Here is a 20369-nt window from a genome sequence, read left to right on the forward strand (position 1 = left end):
GACTGAGCCAGCACCAAAATATCATATGCTGACAGGGTGAGCCCGCGAGCGGGGAGGGCGGGATATAAATGTAATTAAATAAATAAATAAATTGTTCTTCACAAAAGAAGAAAATAGATAAAGCTGCTCAGTCAGAAAGGGAGAGAAAAATGAGACAAATCTTGCCTCTGAGGGAGGAAAAGAGGCAAGGTCATCATATGGTGTATTAGGCCTTTCTTCCAATGTACCTTGTGGTGGAACAGTCCTGCTCAGACCTGCAGGCCCTGTTCTACCCTACCCTCCAAGGTTTCCCCAACACCAGGAGGGGCTTTTCTCTCTCTGTTCAACTGCCGCCACCACCTGACCTTTGTAAGAATTGCCCACTGGGAAGGAAGAAGAAGAGGAGAAGAAGAGATTGGATTTATACCCCACCCTTCACTAGCCAAAGGTGTCTCAGAGCGGCTTACAAACTCCTTTCCCTTCCCCACAACAGACACCAGAATTGCCCCAGATTTCCTTCCAAGTTCTGAGACCTTGCTTCTGTGTCTCCCACTGCCCAGTGCCTGGCTTCCACAGGGACTGCTTACTTCCTTGTGCACTACTGGGGGAGTAGCCATTTGCCAACCGACTGCCCTCCCCTTCCTCCTGGTGCTGCTTTTGAAATAGCATGTCCAAGACAGTAGAAGTCTATGCGGTACAGAGAACCACTACCAGGATCAAAAGTCATAAAGCATTTATTTAAAAGAAAATGTTCACAAGCATACTTTTAGCACAGCAGCAAATTGAGCAAGGGATTCAAAAGAAAAGAGTAAAACACAATTCCTCTGTCCCTCCTTTTATACATGCTGTATCAGACATTAAATATAAGGCAGGTTCCTTAGAAAGTTACTGGATGTTCCACAGGTTTCCATTACCTCCAAGTCTCTTTCAGGTGTGCAAGCCAGCACATGGCAATGGTCACCTCCCACAGTCCTCAAGTAAGAGTTATGTCTGCCTCAATGGGATCAGCACAAAAAAAGACTCCTCCTTGTTCCCAGGAGTTTTATAATTCCTCTTTCTCCATCCACTGACCTGGTCAAACTGGCTCAAAGAGAGTCAGCATGGTGTAGTGGTTAAGAGCAGTGGACTCTAATCTGGAGAACTGAGGTTGATTCCCAACTCCTTCACATGAAGCTAGCTGGGTGACCTTGGGTCAGTCACAGTTCTCTCAGAGCTCTCTCAGCCCCACCACCTCATAGGGTGTCTGTTGTGGGGAGAGGAAGGGAAGGCGATTGTAAGCTGCTCCAAGACTCCTTTGGGTAGTGAAGGTCAGGGTATAAAACCAACTCTTCTTGTTCAAAGAAGCTTTTCCTGAGATCTCCAGGAGTTTCTTCCTGAAATCCTTCTAGTCTTAATTCCTCCAAGTCTCTGCTCCTTGATTAGTGGTGGTGGGGATTTTGACCATTCCATTGTCTCTTGCTAGACCTATTAGCATTTCTAAAAAGGTGGCTGAGTTGAGACTGGAAACAAGAAGAAGAAGAGATTGGATTTATACCGTGCCCTTGACTCGGAGTCTCAGACCGGCTTACAACCTCTTTCCCCCTCCCCTCCCCACAACAGACATCCTGTGAGGTAAGTCAGGTTGAGAGAGCTCTTTTGAGAACTGCTCTTTCAATAACAGCTCTGACAGAACTATGTCTTGCCCAAGGTCATCCAGCAACACCAACCTGGCTCTGACTTGAACTGACTTTCCCCCTTCCTGCATGTTCTCTGTCCAGAGAGAAATTGAGAGTGAAGGTTTTGTTCAGTTCAAACCTCCAAAGAAAAAAGGTATTTCTTCACATGCCTATGTTATAACTGACCTATTTTCAATATTTTATCACCAAAAATCTTGGCAAGAGTATCACAGCTAATTGTCTGGGGGGGGTTTATTAAACATTTTTATTAAACAAAGAAGAGATAAACAAGAACAGTACATTTATGATACATTACTTTCTCAGATGCTGCTGGTTTGACATATTTATAGAGCTACCATTATCAACAATAAGACTAGTATATCAATCTTACAATTGTAATAGACCTATAGGATAAACATTTCTTGGCACTGTATCCTTAGTTATCATATAATCGAATAACGGGTACCAAATTGCTTTTTGTCTCACATTGTCCGATAGGGCATTCTTGTAAGCGATCTTTTCCATCACATAGAATTGCCAGATTTTGTCATACCATAGTGTGAGTGTTGGAGGTAGGTTATTTTTCCATCTAATGGCAATAGATCGTGGAAGGATACATATAATGTCGTTTCTGTGGCGAAAGATAGTCTCATTTTAAAATTTTGAAGGATTGTACTTTGACATTTATAGAGTGTGATTGAAGTGTTGAGGATTTCCAAACAGACTGCCATTGTTGATTAGATATAATCCTATTACATCCTGTTCCCAACTTTTATGATAGGGAAAAGATTTTTCATTATCTGGTTGACCCAGTATGTTGTATAGTGAAGAAATTAGACCTTTAAATGATGCCGTATCAGATTTTATAATAATTTCAAATGGGGTAATAGGTTTCATCCCAAGATTTTTGGACTGGGCTGTGTTAAATAAATGCTGTAATTGCATTATTGAAACCAGGGAAGCCTATAACCTGACTTCTGATCTAAATCAATTTTGTTCATTAGGATTCCCTTGCATGAAATATCCCAGTCTTGTTAAGTTAGCTTCCCTCCATTTTGTAAATGTGTCTGGATATAATGCTTGGGGGAACCAGCTCCGACCCACAAACAGAGAGAGCAGAGATGGATTAGAGACTAATTTTGAGCGCTTTGCATCCCATATCTTTAAAGAGGATAACAGATATTCTGCCTTGTTGCGATAGAGGCTCTAGCTGCTGCCAACAGAAAGTTTCTAGTCCATATTACTTCTTGTAGGGAAAAGGATGGAGAGTAGCTTTGTTCTATCTGCTTCCAGTCAGGAGTGGCTATAGAAGGTAGTATAATCACCAGGTGAGACAGTAGAGCCGCTTCATAGTATCTCTTTAGATCTGGCAAACCCATTCCTCCCATTTTCATGTGTCATCTTAGATTTTTGGCTTGTGGAAGCCCCATATACATTTGTTCAGTGTTGACTGCCACTGCCTAAAATAGGTGTCAGCGCTTACAATCGGGATAGTCCTAAAATAGAACAGAATTTTGGGGGACACAAAAGCTTTCACCAGATTGAGTCTGTCTGCCCAAGTTAATGGAAGTTTATCTCATCTTTGTAGATCAACCAGGATTTCCTTAAAAAATTTTATATGGTTAACTTTCAGGATATCCTTTAGATTCAATGGGATCCAGACCCCCAATTGTCTCCAGGATTCCGTTATCCACTTATATCTGAAGTGTTCTTCAACAAATTATTTAGAATTTGATGCAATGTGTATTGGATATAGTTCTGTTTTGTTCAAATTAAGCTGTAAACCCTAGACTTCTTTGAACTTCTTTAAGACTCTCTCCACTTTGAGTAGCGATTCTGCTAGATTTGCTAAGACATATCGTCAGCAAAAAGGCAAACCTTATATTCTAATTTATTAATCTCAACCCTTGATATGAGTTTGTTGTCTCTAATTATGGAAGTGAGTGGTTCCATGGCCAGAGCAAATAAAAGCGGAGATAGAGGGCAACCCTGCCATGTTCCTCTTGTTAAATGGAATTCCTCAGATGTAAGGCCGTTAATTCATATGTGTGCTGTAGGGGCTGTGTATAGCGCTCCAATTGCCCTACAAAAGTTGTCCCCAAAACCCATTACTAATAGAGTTTCTTTCAAAAACAGGGGTTCCAATCTGTCAAAAGCCTTCTCTATATCGAGTGACAATATGGCTGCCTCAATCTTGTTTTGATTACAGTGAGATATAATATTCAGAGTTTTTCTTATATTATCTGCCGGATTTCAGTCTGGAAGTCTCCACCCCACATCCAACAAGACAGTACTTCTGCCAGTCCATAGAGGGTGCCCACTGGGGATCTAGGTGGCCAGTAGACAAGAAGCCTGCCTAACCTATTCTTAGCCCCTGATATAAGGAGCATACAGTCAATGACAGTGATAGTTTGCATTGGAAATCTATAGAAGTTGAAAGATTCATGGAGGGTAATAGCTATGCCTTCACCACAGCCAGCTGTGCTGTGTTAATGGAGGACTGCATAACCAGGTTACTGTGCTCATACATTTCTTCAAATGGCCGATGAAGCTTAAGTGATCACACAAAGTGCTCTTTATGCTAAACTAGCCAAGCATTCAAGATATTCAGCATAAAGATCAGGATCAACTGTATCACCAGCAACGTTACCCACAGATAATGCACTTACACTTTCTGCAGTCACTGGAAAAACAGATCAGTCTTCATGTCAAGTAATTTCCTCCATAGAGGTGGGCTGCAACACAGTTTAAATTAGATACTAAAAATTGTTACGAGATGCACAGTTTGCCTCCGTTTCCCCTGAATGCTCTCATCTGTATGTCAGAATATTTTTAAAAGTTTATTTTTGTAGGCTGACTAATAGCCCCAGCAGACACTGTTTCAGTGAAGTCATACACCTCCCAAATGCTACACATACTCAAAGACTCTAATGAAGTGAAAGTAGTGCAGTTAAAAAATAGAAGTGGACAGGTGTTTTGTTAGGCAGAAGAGCCTGGCTTGTATTTACAAATTCAAGGCACTGAACACTCTGGGATAAATAAATAAATAAATGTGCCTTAACTCTTAGTGTCAGTAGGTTGTAATGTTTCTAATTCAGGAGATGATCACTTTGATATGCTTCATGACTAAAACATGATATGATGTATGTCATCCCTACAGATGAGCTTACGTTTCATAATATGATACATGGTCAAAATAATTTTGCTTAGGTACCAAACACTGGATGACTAGAGCACTTTGGCAGTAAAAGGGAGCAGAGCACCACTGCCTGTTCCTACAGGAAAAATAAGATAAATCATCAGCATGCTGTGATTCTGTTGTAGGTGGGGTTGCTAGCCCAGTTTGGGAAATTCCTAGAGATTTTGGGTGGAGCCTGGGGAGGGGAGGGAGCTCAACAGGGATGTGAATGCCATAGAGCTCATCCGCCAAAGCTGCTATTTCCTCTGGAGGAACTGATCTCTGTAGTCTGGAGATCAGTTGTAATTCTGGGAGATCTCCAGGCCCCATCTGGAGGTTGGCCACCTTAGTTGTAGGGTTTGTTATAAAGAAATATAGACTCGATTGCAAGAACTTTTTTTCAGTATTGTTCTGTGGAAATGGTTGTAATTCACTAGGCCAAACCAAATGTGACACTGAATGGTGTCTAATTTTGACTGCCCCCCCCCCTCCAAGGGGATTTTGTTATGCAAATCCAGAGGCTGCAAACGATATGGAAGATCCAAGGCATGGTAACATCTAATCTGAGATACCTACCAGTACACTGTGATACATATTTACCCCTTACCTAGCCAGTCTTACCAGGAGCCAATTTACCAAATGGACAGTTTTGCAGTGGGAACTGCACATATTGTAAATTTATGGGTAGTATTAAGAAATTCAGAAATCCAGCAGATTGAAAACAATGTGCTCAAGCATTTAACCATATGTTGCTTCATACCAGTTGAATATATCTTCAGGTTCCCTTGTAATAATATATACAAATGGATACCTGCATGAAACTTGTGGCATCCGCCATCCCATTTCACTACCTTATCTATAAATCGCTCAGAGCCAGCAGCTCTACAGGATTGAGTGATTAATCAATTGAAATATTATTATTATTATTATTATTATTATCCCCCTCTCTCACTGCTCCTTCTCTCAGTCTCTCTTTCTCCCACTCCTTCTCTTACTTAATGTCTCGTTCTTACTTATGTCCCTCTCTCTCCTGTGTCTCCATAATTCCTATTCATTTTCTCTTTCTCCTTCCACCATCCCTATAACTCTCTATCTCTCTGTGTCCCCCGTCCCCCCATTACTCTCTTTTTCTGGCCACACTTTTTCTGGCCAGCCTGGCTAAGGAAAGTCACATGCAGGCCTGCGATACTCACAGGCGGCAAAAAATAAAATTATACCACTTTCTGTGGGAATACCCTACACTTTACATTTATGAAGGATTTTTGAGAAATAATCATCTAACTGATGTTGGGACTTGTTTTGATCAGCATCTTATGGCAGCAGCAGTGCATGGCCAGAAATGTAAATCTCTCTTTTTCCCAATCCCACCAACTGATAAAGAATGCTCAAGAAGGGAAAAATGAGGTACCTTCAAAAGAAGAAAATGTGGAAAAAATTCTTGAAATGGCAGAAATGGACAGACTTACTTTAATTTTGAAAGGACAGAATGATGAAGACTGAGAATACATGGTCAAAATTTTACAAATGGATGGAAGAATCACGCAAAGAGTGATTAACATATGGAATTCACTGCCACAGGAGGTGGTGGCGGCTACAAGCATGGACAGCTTCAAGATGGAACTGGATAAACATATGGAACAGAGGTCCATCAGTGGCTATTAGCCACAAGGTATAGATAGGAACTCACAGGCTGGGGCAAATGATGTACTGTATTCTTGGTGCTTGGTGGGGCAACTGTGGGAGGGCTTCTAGTGTCCTGGCCCCACTGCTGGACCTCCTGATGGCACCAGGTATTTTTGGCCACTGTGTGACAGAGTGTTGGACTAGATAGGCCACTGGCCTGATCCAACATTGGCTTCTCTTATGTTCTTATGTTCTAAGAAATCAATAATTAAATTTTGTGGACTTACAACCAAAATGCAAAGAAATAAGAACTATAACCTGTTTTTTATTTACAAACAAAGATATATTTTGAAATATAAGGTGGAAAAAATAAAAAAATGCGATATGATAACGTTTGAGGTACTTTAACAGAAAATTTTATGTTGTAAATGGAAAGCCCCCCTTTTTTGTATGTAAGTCTGTTTGTTTGTTTATTTTATGATTTGTCTTGTATGGAAAATAAAATTGTTGGGGGAAAAAGAATGCTCAAGAAGAGGTCAGTTTCCTCGAATAAGAAAAAAAATCAGCTCAAAGACTGTTACACTGTATATGTATTTTTTACTCTGGAGTAAAAATTACTCTCCCAATAAAATAGTTTATACAAGTCAGAGCAGAGGTCCATCTGTGGCTATTGGCCACAAGGTATAGATAGGGGCTCTGGGGCAAGTGATGCTCTGTCTTCTTGGTGCTTGGGGGGGTCAACAGTGGGAGGGCCTCTAATGTCCTGGCCCCACTGGTGGACCTCCTGATGGCACCTGGTATTTCCGGCCACTGTGTGACACAGAGTGTTGGACTGGATGGGCCTTTGGCCTGATCCAACATTGGTGTCTCCTATGTTCTTATTATGTTCTTAAGGCTTACAAAAATTATTTAATTTGTGGACAATGGCACATTCATATTAAGGCAACACATTAAAGCAAAACATTAATATATAGTCCTGTGATGATGGACCCCAGTTGGTGCTCGTTTCCCTCAGCTTCATCAGGTCGCAATCTATCAGGTGCTGCACATAAAGTTACATCTTTTATAAACATATATTTAAAAAAATGATTTTCTAGGTTTGAAAAGAGAGACACGGGTATGTTATAAACTTACTTCTGAAGCTCATCCAACTATTTATTCCATTGATTCTGGTATATTCCAATTGGCTTCTAGACAGGTTTCCACAATTTATTCTACATATGGGCACATAAGAATGCTCCATTTATCATTCTAAAAGCAAGCAAAAAAGAGAGTTGCTCACCCCAAAAACTCAACAATTTTCAAAGCTGACCCTAAGGTCTAAGTCATAATTTAAATTTTGTATAGGTCCTGCATTCAATTATGCTAAAATGACTACAGCCACTTATAATTCAAAAAGCAGGAGAAAAAGAGAGTAACTCACCCCAAAAGCTCAACAATTTTCAAAGCTGACCATAAGCTGTCACTGATATGCAGATGATACTCAGCTGTACTTCCAGCAGATCCTAGGAAGATGGTGGAAACTGTGAACAGGTCCCTGTAGGCAGTTTTAGAATGAATAAGTGCTAACAAACTGAAACTTCATCCCAACAAAACAGAGGTGCTACTGGTAGGAGAAAAGGTCTGACCCAGGAACTGGGATATTTCCTTTTCTGGACAGAGTTGCACTTTGCCTAAAGAAGCAGGTTCATAGCTTGGGGTGGAGGGCACTGCTGGACCTGGACCTCCTGTTGATATGGTCACCAGTATCATGCTTCCCTTCCCATGCCTGTTCTTCTCTCTATACCCCACACCTATTGATCATTGCACCATCCTGCTCCCCCAAACACATCACCAGCCAGTAGGGCAACCAGCAGGGGCTCCAGGTTTTAGCCAAATTCTAGAGCATCCCTGTGCGACGTGCCCAGTGCAATGACATTGTCTCCAGTTGAAATCATTACACTGGGCACATCAGGCTTGGCGGGGGTCTTCGGGCCAAGGCTCCCCCCACCAGCCAGCTGGCCGGCAGCTGATTGGGGGCCCCAAAATCAGAGAAACCTCCACCCCCATCAGAGGGATGGCAACTCTACCAGCCAGCAGGTGATGCAAAGACAAACAACCACTTAAACACTAGAGTCCAGTCATAATGCTCATGATCCAGTTTCATTAAGAGAGGGTGGTCAGATGAATACAGAGACAGACCATGGAATAAGTGGTTCTATAAAGTTTGAACGCTTAAGGTGTAGGTCCATGGAGGGCAATTAGACAAGATGGCTAAATGGGATCACTATGTTTGAAGCAGTTGCTGGGGAACACAACAGTAGAGGGAGAATTGCCCTTTAACTATACACCTGTTGTAGGCCTTCTGGAGCATATGACTGGCTTCTGTGGGAAAGAAGATGCTTGTCTACATGGACCTTTGGTGTGATTCAAATGGCTTTTCTCATATTTTCACCAGGCCATTTTTGATTATCACATCCTTGAAAGCGGAGAGTTTACATACAGATATCTTTAAGTTTCTGGGGCCATTGTTCACTAGACAATGTGGCACAAGTCACTACTGGAATGCACTACCAAGTGAGGTGGTAGAGGCCAATAGTCTAAGTGGGACAGAAAAATAAGGGAGCGAAGTAGCTTTTGGGAGTGAAGTAGCACATCCTCATACCCTGGATTTTCCTGAACTGCTCACAGTAATAAATGCTGAGTGACCAATAGAGAATGGCATACTCGGCATTGCCCTGTGCTTTGCACCCTTCTACTGTCCATAATCAGATCATTGGTCTGACCTAGTCACTCTGCCCCTTTGTTGATTGTCACCCATGTCATAAATGGAGCAGTATTTCCGGATGACTGTTCATCGTGTAAAGTCCTGGAACTTACATTTAAATCTGTTTCAAGTCCTTTCGGTATGTGTTGTCTCTATGCCCAGGTGGGTGACTTGCAGCCCTTAGCCGTTAATAATTTCTGAAAATAGATTAAAGTTGTCAGTGGAGTGAGGTGGGGAAGACACTCACTATTAAAATTACTTTTTCGAATTTGTGGAAAACATTATTTAATTTGTTGGCTAATGAATATAATGGACAGTATTTAACCACACAATTTTGAAGATATAAAGATAACTTCAGTTTTCAAATGAGGGGGCAGCAATCTTTGTTAATTCCTCCCTCCCACTACAGTCCATTGATCCTGGGTCACCCGACCCTTTGTAACAACATAAATGCAGTGAGAATGGAGGAACTGACAGAAACCGCCAACCCTTCCTAATTTAAGTGCTATTATATCTTTTCAGTATGAGATAAAATGAGCACAGCTATATTTTCAGCATGGGAATATGTTTATTCATACAGTAACTTGGCATCTGCTATCTATCAAATGTTTGAAAAATTAATAAATGCGGGGTGTGTGTTTCAGTCTAGTCATGGTGCATATGGCCAATTTCTCACGTTAGTTTTGTTACATTGATGCTGAAGTTGCTTTCAGAATACTTTGACACATTGTGAGATTATCACTTATTCATATATCTATTTCCTAATTTATACCCCGCCTTTCTGGCCCATTGGGGACACAAAGAAGCTTACATCATTCTCCTCTCATTATGTTGGCTGAAGTTATTGTCAGAGCTTCTCCTTGGTGTGGCCAGTTGTGATCTCATATATGAACATGTTAGAATCACTTCACTGTGCCAAAATTGAAAGGGAAGTGAACACATGGAAACTTCACCCTCTGCCATTTCTGCTGTGGGATTTGCACCGAACAACACAGAATTGTGTTATTTATTCCTATTTTTCCCGGGACTGAGTTGCTTGCTTATCTGTCTGTCTATCTAGCTACAGCCTTTCTCACCAACCATGGTTGCTCAAAGCAGCTTTACAAGAAAAACCTAATAAAAACAAACAAAAAAACCCATACAAGTAAATAAGCTACACTACATGAGCTTTTCTGGGGTGGTTTTGGTTCTGGCCCCACATGCTTTTCTGTACCTTTAGTTTGGATTCCCCCCCCCCATTTTTTCCAGTTCTTTTGAGACCATTTTTATTGCAATGCAGGCACATAGCTACATTGGGATATTTTGGGGCCCAGCCCTCCGACTTCCTAACAAGCCCCCCACTTCCATCTAGCCCAGGCCCACTGCTGCTGCCCCTTCCCCAAGCGTGGCTTGTGAAGTTTTTCTAGTAGTTGGAGATAGGTGTTCAACATCACACTGTCTAGTGAAAGGAAGCCTGTTGTCCCCTTTGCTCTTCCTGCGAGACTAGGATGAGGAGCCCTCTAGATCCAAGCGACGCTGAATGTTACTTTCCCCTTTCCACAGAAGCTGAACCACCGTTGCTCCTACCCCAAGTGCAGCTTGCTTCCCCACCACCACCGCCCCTTCTTGAGTGTCGCCGTTGCAGGAAGCAGCACGAGGCAGGCAGGTGGGTGGGCCAGCAGGCAAGATGGGTCCGGTAGGCTTTGACAGTGCAGGAACTTTCTGCGGGGCCGAGGCAGTTGCGATGTATGATCTGGGCCAGGAGGTGTCTTCCTCCTCCTCTTCTGCCTCCTCCTGTGTTTGGGTGCCCAGCTGGAGTGCCCATGGAGGCCAGCTCCACAGCGCTTGGCTTCCAGGACACATCAGCACTCACTCACCTGCCCCCTTGCCCTGTTGCTGCTGGAGCCCCTCGCCCTGCCATGGGAGACCTCCATGGATGAGCGACTGCCTGCTGCAACTACTCCTGCCTGCCCCAACTGTTCCTGCCTGCTCCAACTGTTCCTACCTGCTCTAACTGCTGAGCGGTTTTTAAATTTTATTAATTTTTTAAAATTATTTTTGTGATGTCAGTGCCCCCTGATTTATTTGAAGGCCCCCCAAATTACAAAATCCTTATTTTCCAGCTTTCACTTTATATAAAACATAAGTCTAGCCCCTTACTTCATGGAGATATAGAGAAAAGGGCATATTTTCATGAAGGAAAAGGCTAGAGACATCCTTTTTTTCTCTCCAGGGAAAGCTGGGGGTTCAGAGATCCCACTAAGCCTATTGTTACCATGCTCCAGCAGTATGTTGATACTTTAGCCCCTTTTTAAAAAGAGGGGGTTGCTGTGATGCTACCGATGGCACCACTGATGACGACAGCACCCTGCCTTGAATAATCCTCATTATTGAAGGCACATGCAAAAGAAAATAACCTGACTCCATAACTGCAAAAACGCAGAGGGAGGGCAGATGTGCGGAAGGACTGTGCCCCAACCAATTCCAGTGCTTGTGGATTGTCTCCCAAGAAAACCAGGAGTCTGTTGAGTGTGAGGAAAAGCCCTTTGTCCTCAAAATAATACCCACCTTTTAGATTAGCTGCCAAATGGCCTGCTTGGAAAGAACTGTCGTGCATTTCTTATGGGAAGTGGACAGCATGGGGACCCTCCACACCTTCCCAGGGAACACATTCCAGAATGTCAGAACCACCATCCTTATTAACTCTCTGCTCCTGCTTGAAGACAATTTTGTAACTGACTGATATAAAACAGCCCTGGGTAGCTGTAGAGACGTAAAATTTCTAGAAATGTTGATGCCATTGGGGAAAGCATATTTCTCTCAATATTTTTTCCTAGGGTTCTTTTTTTTGGGGGGGGGAAATGAAAAATTGGGGCAGAAATATAAACTCACTCAATAGTTATTGTTAACATATTTTGCCACTTTAAGAACATAAATTCTTCATTTATAACTAAACATGAAATTGTGGCATTGGACATATTTATTTATAAGATTTAGAAGTTCAGTGCCTTAGTTTTCTTAAGAGTTCAACAAACAAAATTGTGACTATACCCAGTGGGGTAGAGATAGACAGAAAACTGCAAATAGCTTAATCCTGTGCTTCTTTAGCACATATATCTTAATTTTCACCACCAGTGGGGGATTTTTATTAGGTGCTATTTAATTTGTTCGTAAATGATCTGGATCTGGAGGAGGGTGGTGACCAGAGAAGTGTCCAAGTTGTGCATGATATCACTGGAATGTGAGAACCAAAGCAAACTGTCTAGAACTTCAACAGGTCTCTATAAATAGGTGAGTAGACAGCAGTGTGGTAAATGTTCAACCAAAATAAATGTAAAAATATTTGTTGCAAAAGTCCTAACTATACATATCTACTGATGGGATCTGAACTAATTAAACACCTGCTGGTATGGCTCATTGGCCAGAAGCCAATAATTCATCAGGTTGTTTTGATGTGTCCATCAAGATGTATCCATTTGCAGGATTACATGATGTTTGCAAAATGTTTTCTCACACATTTAGACTTTCTATTACTGCTACTGTTTGCCACACATCTGCCATTCCCCAACGTCCAATTCTAAAAGGGCATGTAATAATAAATAAATAAATCAGGGGTCATTTGGGGGGGACGTGAGGGGACGCCATCCCCCCGGGTGAGGTGCGGGAGGGCGGGGCCTGGAGCTCCCTGCTGGTGCCTGCTGGAGGTCGCCGCCGGCTGTGGGGAGGACACACTTCCGGTGATGTCAGGGGGTGTGGCATATGCGAATGAGTTATGCTAATGAGTCCCCCTAGCTCTTTTTCTACGAAATGACCCCTGAAATAAATACATAAATAAATAATACTATCAGAGATTGTTGAGTTAAGACTTGCAGCTTAAGTGTCTTAGTGTGCCTTTGGTGGACAATTCATGAACCCAGGCAATCTTGTGATCAGTTTTTGCAACCACTTTTTGAATAGAAGCTGCTGAATATATAGGCACAAAAAGCAGACAATGCAATCTCACTGATGCTGGTTGTTTAAGGGATGCATGCAATTGTGAAGAAGGACAAAGGGGGTGAATGGATTATCTGGATCATTTCTAATCTGGTTTCAGGCCTGGTAGGCAGATTGAAACAGCCTTGGTCACCCTAGTGGATTACTTGCACTGCGAGATGGACAAACAGAGGATGACTCTGCTGGTTCTCTTGGACCTCTCAGTAGTTTTCAGTGCCATCAATTATGGTGTCTTTCCAGACTGCCTTTCCAGTCTGGGATTGGGAGGCATCATTTTGCAGTGGTTCGAGTCCGCCCCAGATGGTAGGCTTCAGAAAGTGGTGCTGGGGGACTTGTGGTCATCCACTTGGCCTTTGTCCTATGGGGTCCCGCAAGGTTCGATTTTGTCTCCTATACTTTTTAACATGTGCATGAAATCTCTAGGTGAGATTTGGAGATTTGGGCTGGACTGTCACCAATATGCAGGTGACACACTCTGATCTAGCTTCTGGCTGATCCCAGGAGGCTGTAGAAACTCTGAACCAGAACCTGGAGGCAGCTTTGGAATGGATGAGGGCTAATAATGTGAAGCTTAATGCCAACAAGATGAAGGTGCTGCTAGTGAGCAGAGGATCTGGCCTGGAATTAAAGTTTCACCCATTCTGGACTGGGCTGCACTGCCTTTGAAGGAACAAGTCTGCAGTTTGGGGGTGCTCTTGAACACAGGCCTACTGCTGAATAAACAGGTGGCAGTTGTGGCCTGCAGTGCCTTACAGCTTTGACTGATTAGCCAGCAGCAGCCTTTCCTGGGCAGAAAAGATCTGACCACTGTGGTGCATCCTTACTAGGGCTGCCAGCTTCCAGGTGGGACCTAGAGATCTCCTGGAATTTCAACTTGTCTCCAGATGACAAAGATCTGTTCCCCTGGAGAAAATGGCTTTTTTAAATATCCTACTGAGGTCCCTCCCCTCATCCCAGCCTTCCCAGGCTCCACCCCCTAATATTCAGGACCCCTGCTGGTTCTATGTAGATTAGAATGCTGGAACGCACTCTACACAGGGCTGCCCTTGAAAATTGTTCAGAAATTCAACTGATGTAGAATGCTGCAGCCAGGGTGTTGACTGAAGTGAGTCATAGTGACAATCAGTGTTCCCTCTAAGCTGAGTTAGTGTGAGCTAGCTCACAGTTTTTTAGCCTCAGGCTCACACATTTTTCTCTTAGCTCAGGAAGGATGGCTCGAGAGCAAACTAATTTATGCAGTAGCCAGATCGCTCGCTCACAACTTTAATGCCAGTAACTCACAAAGTAGAAGTTTTGCTCACAAGACTCCACAGCTTAGAGGGAACATTAGTGACAATATCATGCCAGTCTTGGCTCCAAATTTGTTTCCAAGCACAATTCAAAGTGCTTGTGTTGATCTTTAAAGGCCTATATGGCGCCTTAACCTGGATAGCCCAGGCAAGCATGATCTCTTCAGATCTCAGAAGCTAAGCAGGGCCAACCCTGGCAAGAATTTGGATGAGAGACCTCCATGGAATACCAGGGCCAGGAGGCAGGCTATCAAGCCACTTCTCTGAATGTGCTCCATGCCCCAGTAGGAGCTGCCAGAGGTCACATGACTTCCATGCATAGGCACACACCTCACACACACACAAAGCCCTATATGGCTTTCGACAAGTATACCTGAAGGATTACCTATTCCCTTACGAACCTGCCAGACCTCCACAATCATTTCCTGAGGCCCTGCTTCTGGTGTCCCCACCCTCTGAGATTAGATGGGTGACAATCCAGGAGAGGGCCTTCTTGGTCATGGCACCAAAACTCTGGAAATCTTTCTGTAGATCTATAGTGTGGCTGCATTTGGAACAATACTGGGTTCCATTCTGGTCACCCCACCTTTCACAAAGTTGGACAAGGTGCAGAGAAGGACGCTTTTTCCACAAGGAAAGGCTTAAGAGTCTAGAGTTACAGTATTTGGGGAGATAGATTCATCCACTGGGAGCAGCAGCCAGGAGATGCTTGGGTCTCTGTGTCCCTGTCGTAGGTCTTCTCGGGTATCTAGTTGGCCACTGCAAAACTAGACTGACCATCAGTTTGATCTGGCAGGACACTTCATACATTCTTATGTTAAGAACTACAACATTGCATCTGAAAAAACCCTCTAGCTTTTAATTAAATTAACACTGATCTCCCTTATATATAAAAGCCGAATGGTGGTGGCACTTCTCTGGAACATTCCACACGCTCCGGAATTGGTTGGTGCCCTGGTGTGTCACTCAGAATCTGTCCCTATCCACTGGCTGCATTCCTTGAGTCTCGCCTCCAACATTCTAAACAGTTTGCTGTTCCCCTCCCCCCCATAGCCAGTCAGAACACAGAGGTTATTTGCATATGCAGCATATGCAGTCTCATTGGTCTTTGCCTCGGAACACAGAGGTCGTTTGCATATGCGACTTGATGGCTTTTGCCTCTAACATTCTAAACAGTCCAATCTCCAGGGGAAGGCTGGAGATCACTCAGAATTACAACTGCTTTCCAGATGGCAGAGATCAGTTCCCCTGGAGAAAATGGTGGGCTCTGTATCCTTATATGCTGCTGAGGTGGCCCCCGTATGACAGCCAATGTGACGTAGCAGTCAGGGCTTCAGAGCACGGGAGAGGCTGCAGGTGTGTGGGGGGTGGAAAGCTGAAGAGTGAGGGGGAAAGAAAGGTAGGCTGATGATTGGCTGGGAAGGAGATAGGGTTGCCAACTCCAGGTGGGAAATTCCTGGAGATGTGAGGGATGGAGCCTGAAGAGGGTGAGGTTTCAGGAGGCGTGGGACCTTGACAGGTACAAAGCCACAGACTCCACTTTCCAAACCAACCATTCCCTTCTGAGGAACCGTTGCCAATCTCCAGGTGAGGGCTGGAGATCACTCAAAATTACAACTGTTCTTTAGGTAGCAGAGATCAGTTCATCTGGAGAAAATGGTGGGCTCAGTGTCACTATACCCTGCTGAGGTTGCCACAGCAAATTGACACTGAGTGTCTAAGGCCGGGGCACCCGCCCAGGGCCTCTTTCTAGAGATCTTTGTATTTATTTCCACAATGAGCCTTTTTCCTAGTTATTAATAAAGCACAGTACAATCAGCATACTAGAAAGCAAAATTAAACCTCATAATCAATCAAGAAGCAGATACAATGAGGCACTAACGGATACATCATTTTAGTATTTTTTGTCAAGTTGTGAGAACTGATGAGTCAAGAAAAATGTTGCTATAATCTGAGTATTTCTGTTTAGAAAAATAAGTCAGAATACACTTATTTAATTATGGTAATATTCACAACGTGTTAATTGTAATTTGTATGGTTTTAAGAAAACACGTTTCTCTCCCATGTCAGGATGTGTAATCCCAAAATGTCTGTAAATATACCTTGAGAAACGTACTCACATATCGGTGTCAATATACAGTGCATCTAAGAATAACCCATTGTTTCTTTTAAAGTTGCAGGTCTGTCATCTCATTTATTGGACAGTATCATTTTACCAAGCCTGGACTAAAGCAGCAACCACCCAACCTAGTTGTTAGCTTTGATAGCTTCTGCTATCATCTGATAGTTTGCTTGCAGCCGGTTCAAGTTGGCAATGTCACCCCAAGCTGATTGGAGCTGCAGACATTTTTGCTGACTGGAGTCAGGCTCTCTTTTCCAGTTTGCTGGAATAGACACAGACACTGATTGGGTCATGCTGAAAACATTCCAGGCCTATGAAGCAAGTCTGTTTGTATTTTAGGTCTGCCAGGACTAATGAATTAAAAAGCTTGGACTCTCGACAGTTTGCTGCTTTGATAATGCTTCTGATGGAAGGATTTTTGCCCCATGAAGCATGACTATGCTGTAATCCTGCATTGTTGGAAAAGAAAGGAAGGGAGAGTGGAATTGTGAAGGAAAACGGAAAAGGGTGGTCCTGAGGGACTGAAAAGCCTATGGGAAGTGCAGGTAGCAGCATGTTGCCCTGACAGCTGTTTCAGCTTCTCAGACCTTGTCAGTTTGCTGCTCTGTAGCAGGTGCAGCCTTTTCTTTTATTGAATCTTTACTCCATAAAGGCAACAACAAGCCAAGGCAGTGGCTGGCTGGCCCTGGATTATACAAGTGTAGACACTACTAAGTGAGGTAAGGCAACAGGTGTGAAATCTGAACTAACTGATTGAGCTGTAACCACACTTAAGTTGAGTTCTGCTGCAGATTTTTTTAAAATAAGGAAACAACATTCAGTTTCACAGGCAATCTATAACTGAAGACCTGTTTCCTGGGGAATCTTTTTAGACAGTTTATGAGACATAAAGGCTATCTAGTGCTTCAGCTTTAATACAAGGGGTGGGGAAAGTGGAAGTTTTAAATCCAATCTATTTAATTTTCCTTGTTTGGTGATATTTCCATATAAAATGAAATGAATGAAATTTCTATTCTGTCTTCTTTGGATTCTTTTTGCTTGATTTGTTCCTGTGAGAAATTCTGTGGAAATGTGGTGGTGAAACAGAATACCAGCTAGCACAGAGTGCCTATAAATGCAGTTGTCTTCTTGAACAATTAGCCTGTTTTTGGAAGGAATCCTTACTGGATCAGAACAAGATAGTAGTTTTAAAAGGGACTTTTTTTTAGCCATTCCAAAATTATCCTTTAGAAACTGCACTTCATTTAGCAGTTTGATTACCTTTGAAATGCATTTTATGCTAACCGGAATATGACATTCAAAGGATGAACAATTTAGATCCTGTACATTTAAAGTAAAGTTGATGCTGGCATTTTTAATTCACAATAATCTCTCTCTCTCTCTCTCTCTCTCTCTCTCTCTCTCTCTCTCTCTCTCTCTCTCTCTCTCTCTCGTAAAAAATAATGTAACAGTGACACTGAGGAACTAAATTATAGTTAGACATGAACAGTGCAATCCTGAGCAGAGTTACACCCTAAATCCATTCAAGTCAATGGTTTAGAAGGGTATAACTGCTTAGGACTCACAGTAAAATTGCATTGCCTTAAATGCTTGGGTATTTTTGTTAAAAAAATTACAAAACAAACCTGTATCTTTTATTCAAGTGCTGTTTAATTTTAAAATGATACATGGGGAACATTTGTTATATAGTCTAACAACTTAGTTAAGCTAAATGATTTTATTTGAAACTGGTTTATTTGCATTGATTTGAATACAGTTCAATGCAGTTTTTATAGAAAAGCATAAGAAATAACAGATTTTGGCAATCTGTCATCTGAATTAACACTGTTTGAACCCATGTTTGTCCAGCTAGGCACTACCATGAAAGAAAAGAGATTTTTTTCCCCCCAATGTGCCTTGTTCTCAACATTTATCTAGCAACTATATCATGTGAAATGGATTTAAACATGTGCTGAAGCCAGAGGCTATTGTCTTTCATTTTAGGATGATGCACTAAGGCTACTTTCAGACTGGGATTTTGGCCCAATACAGTTGCTCTTCCCAACAGATTAAATGGGCTCGGTCACACATCCACATCTGTCAGCCATTCTGCAGTCATATGCATCCTGTCATACAATGAGTTGGAAACAGAGTAAATAGCCACCACATAACATGGGGTACTTTCAGTTCCCCATGTGTTGGTGGATGTCCAGACATGGGGGAGCAGACACAGAGCAGAATGGCAATCTGAACCCGCCAATACATTACAGGCAGGTGTTTCATTCTCCGCCCATATGCATAAGCGCCTAGCCATCCAGCCATCCACGCTGCATGGGCGCCAAAGCACTCAAGGCAAGTGTAGCCATCCAGCAGCAGGGATCTCCTCATGCCACCAACCCTGTGAAATGGTGTGCAGTCCCCATGTGGGGGGACTATATGGCGGACACCACTGTCAGGCTCACAACCCTTGCCTGGCTTCCAGCCCCAGATAGTCAACTTCCACCTGGCCAGCATTCTCAGAGCCACACACCCAAGATGGTGGCCATCAAAGGAGTGTGTGAATGACCCACCGCCCCCCACCCCCCCCATGCTATATGAAGTCACCTCGAGTTGTGGTGTCTGACCAATATTTTCTGTCCTTGATTGGAGCGGAAATATTTAACCTGCCCTCAAACCACCCCAAGCTGCCAGTATGATTGTAGCCTCATGCAATTTGCAGGTTCAAGAGGACTAACACTTTGAACAATATGTGTGATCAGACTCAAAGTGACACCCAAGTATAACCACCACTCCTGTTCTCTATTAAAACACAAGTAATACTAGTGCTTGTTTTGAAAGGGGTTGAAATGGAAAGGCAGATGAAATCTCTAGCCAAGTTCATATTTCATTTCAGAATTCATAAGCTGAGAATGCTGTCATTGATTACTGTTATGCATTCTAGTTTTCTAGGTTAGCCAACCTCTAGGTTGGGCCTGGAGTTCTGAAATTACAACTGATATCCATACTACAGAGATTAGTTTCTGTGAAGGAAAGGTTGAGAAATTTCAGACAGACGATATAATCTGGAAGAGGAATGGTTCCCAAACAGTTTCTGGTCTGTCATTTCAGACAGAACTGTTTTAGAACCGGTTCCCTACTGGAATATATTTGTAATTTCAGACACAAATGCTTCTGTCCCATTTAGGAAACGGGGCTGAAGCGTTTTACCTGTCAACCGCTTCCAAGTAGTCTTCAGTTTCCTCTCCCAGTTCCGATGCACTTTTTCCCGCTGTTTTTCACCTGTGCGGGCAATCTCCGGATTTTTTAAAAACGGGCACTTTATAGCGCTATAACGCAACAGCATTATATCAACCACATTGGAATGCCTGGAGTGTTGCATAGGCGTAGAGTTCAGGGGGGCGCAGGGGCGGGGGCTACCTCCGAAATTTTCCGGGGGAGTCTCAGCCTCCCCCGGGGCTTGTGATGCTTGCAAAAACAAAACCCATCCCTCTTCCCGGTTTGAAAGCGGAAGTTTTTTTTAACTTTTTTAAAAAAACCTTTTTTTTTGCCAGTTTGGGGGTGGTCGCCCTGGCTGTGCTCGTCCAGCCAGCTCAGCACCTCCTCCTCCTCCTGGTCCCCTCTGTCGGCAGGGGAAGGGAGGGAGAGAGAGCGCCAGGGGGCTGCTGCCGCAGAGGATGCCGGACCTTGTAATCCCCGTGCTTTGCTGGGGGCGGGGACTGAGCAGCCTGCCGGGAGAGTTTGGCCCCGGTTCCCACGTGCAGCAGCCGGGTGTGCCTGGCGAGGAGAGGGCGGGCTCCGCAAGCCCGGGAGGGGGAGGGGGAGGAGG

At 43.3% G+C, this 20369-nt stretch overlaps 1 protein-coding gene across 1 annotated transcript in view; it reads left to right on the top strand.

The window, feature by feature from the left end:
- The first annotated feature begins 16940 nt into the window (after window positions 1–16940).
- MAP3K7CL (MAP3K7 C-terminal like) overlaps window positions 16941–20369 on the top strand; it is a 54292-nt gene continuing 50863 nt past the window's right edge. The window contains exon 1 of the mRNA XM_015422995.1: window positions 16941–17283. The gene's annotated coding sequence lies outside the window, so the exon portion shown is untranslated. The remainder of the gene's footprint in view (window positions 17284–20369) is intronic.

This window comes from Gekko japonicus, unplaced genomic scaffold (genome assembly GCF_001447785.1).
Source record: "Gekko japonicus isolate JY-2015 unplaced genomic scaffold, Gekko_japonicus_V1.1 scaffold178, whole genome shotgun sequence".
Lineage (NCBI taxonomy): Eukaryota > Metazoa > Chordata > Lepidosauria > Squamata > Gekkonidae > Gekko > Gekko japonicus.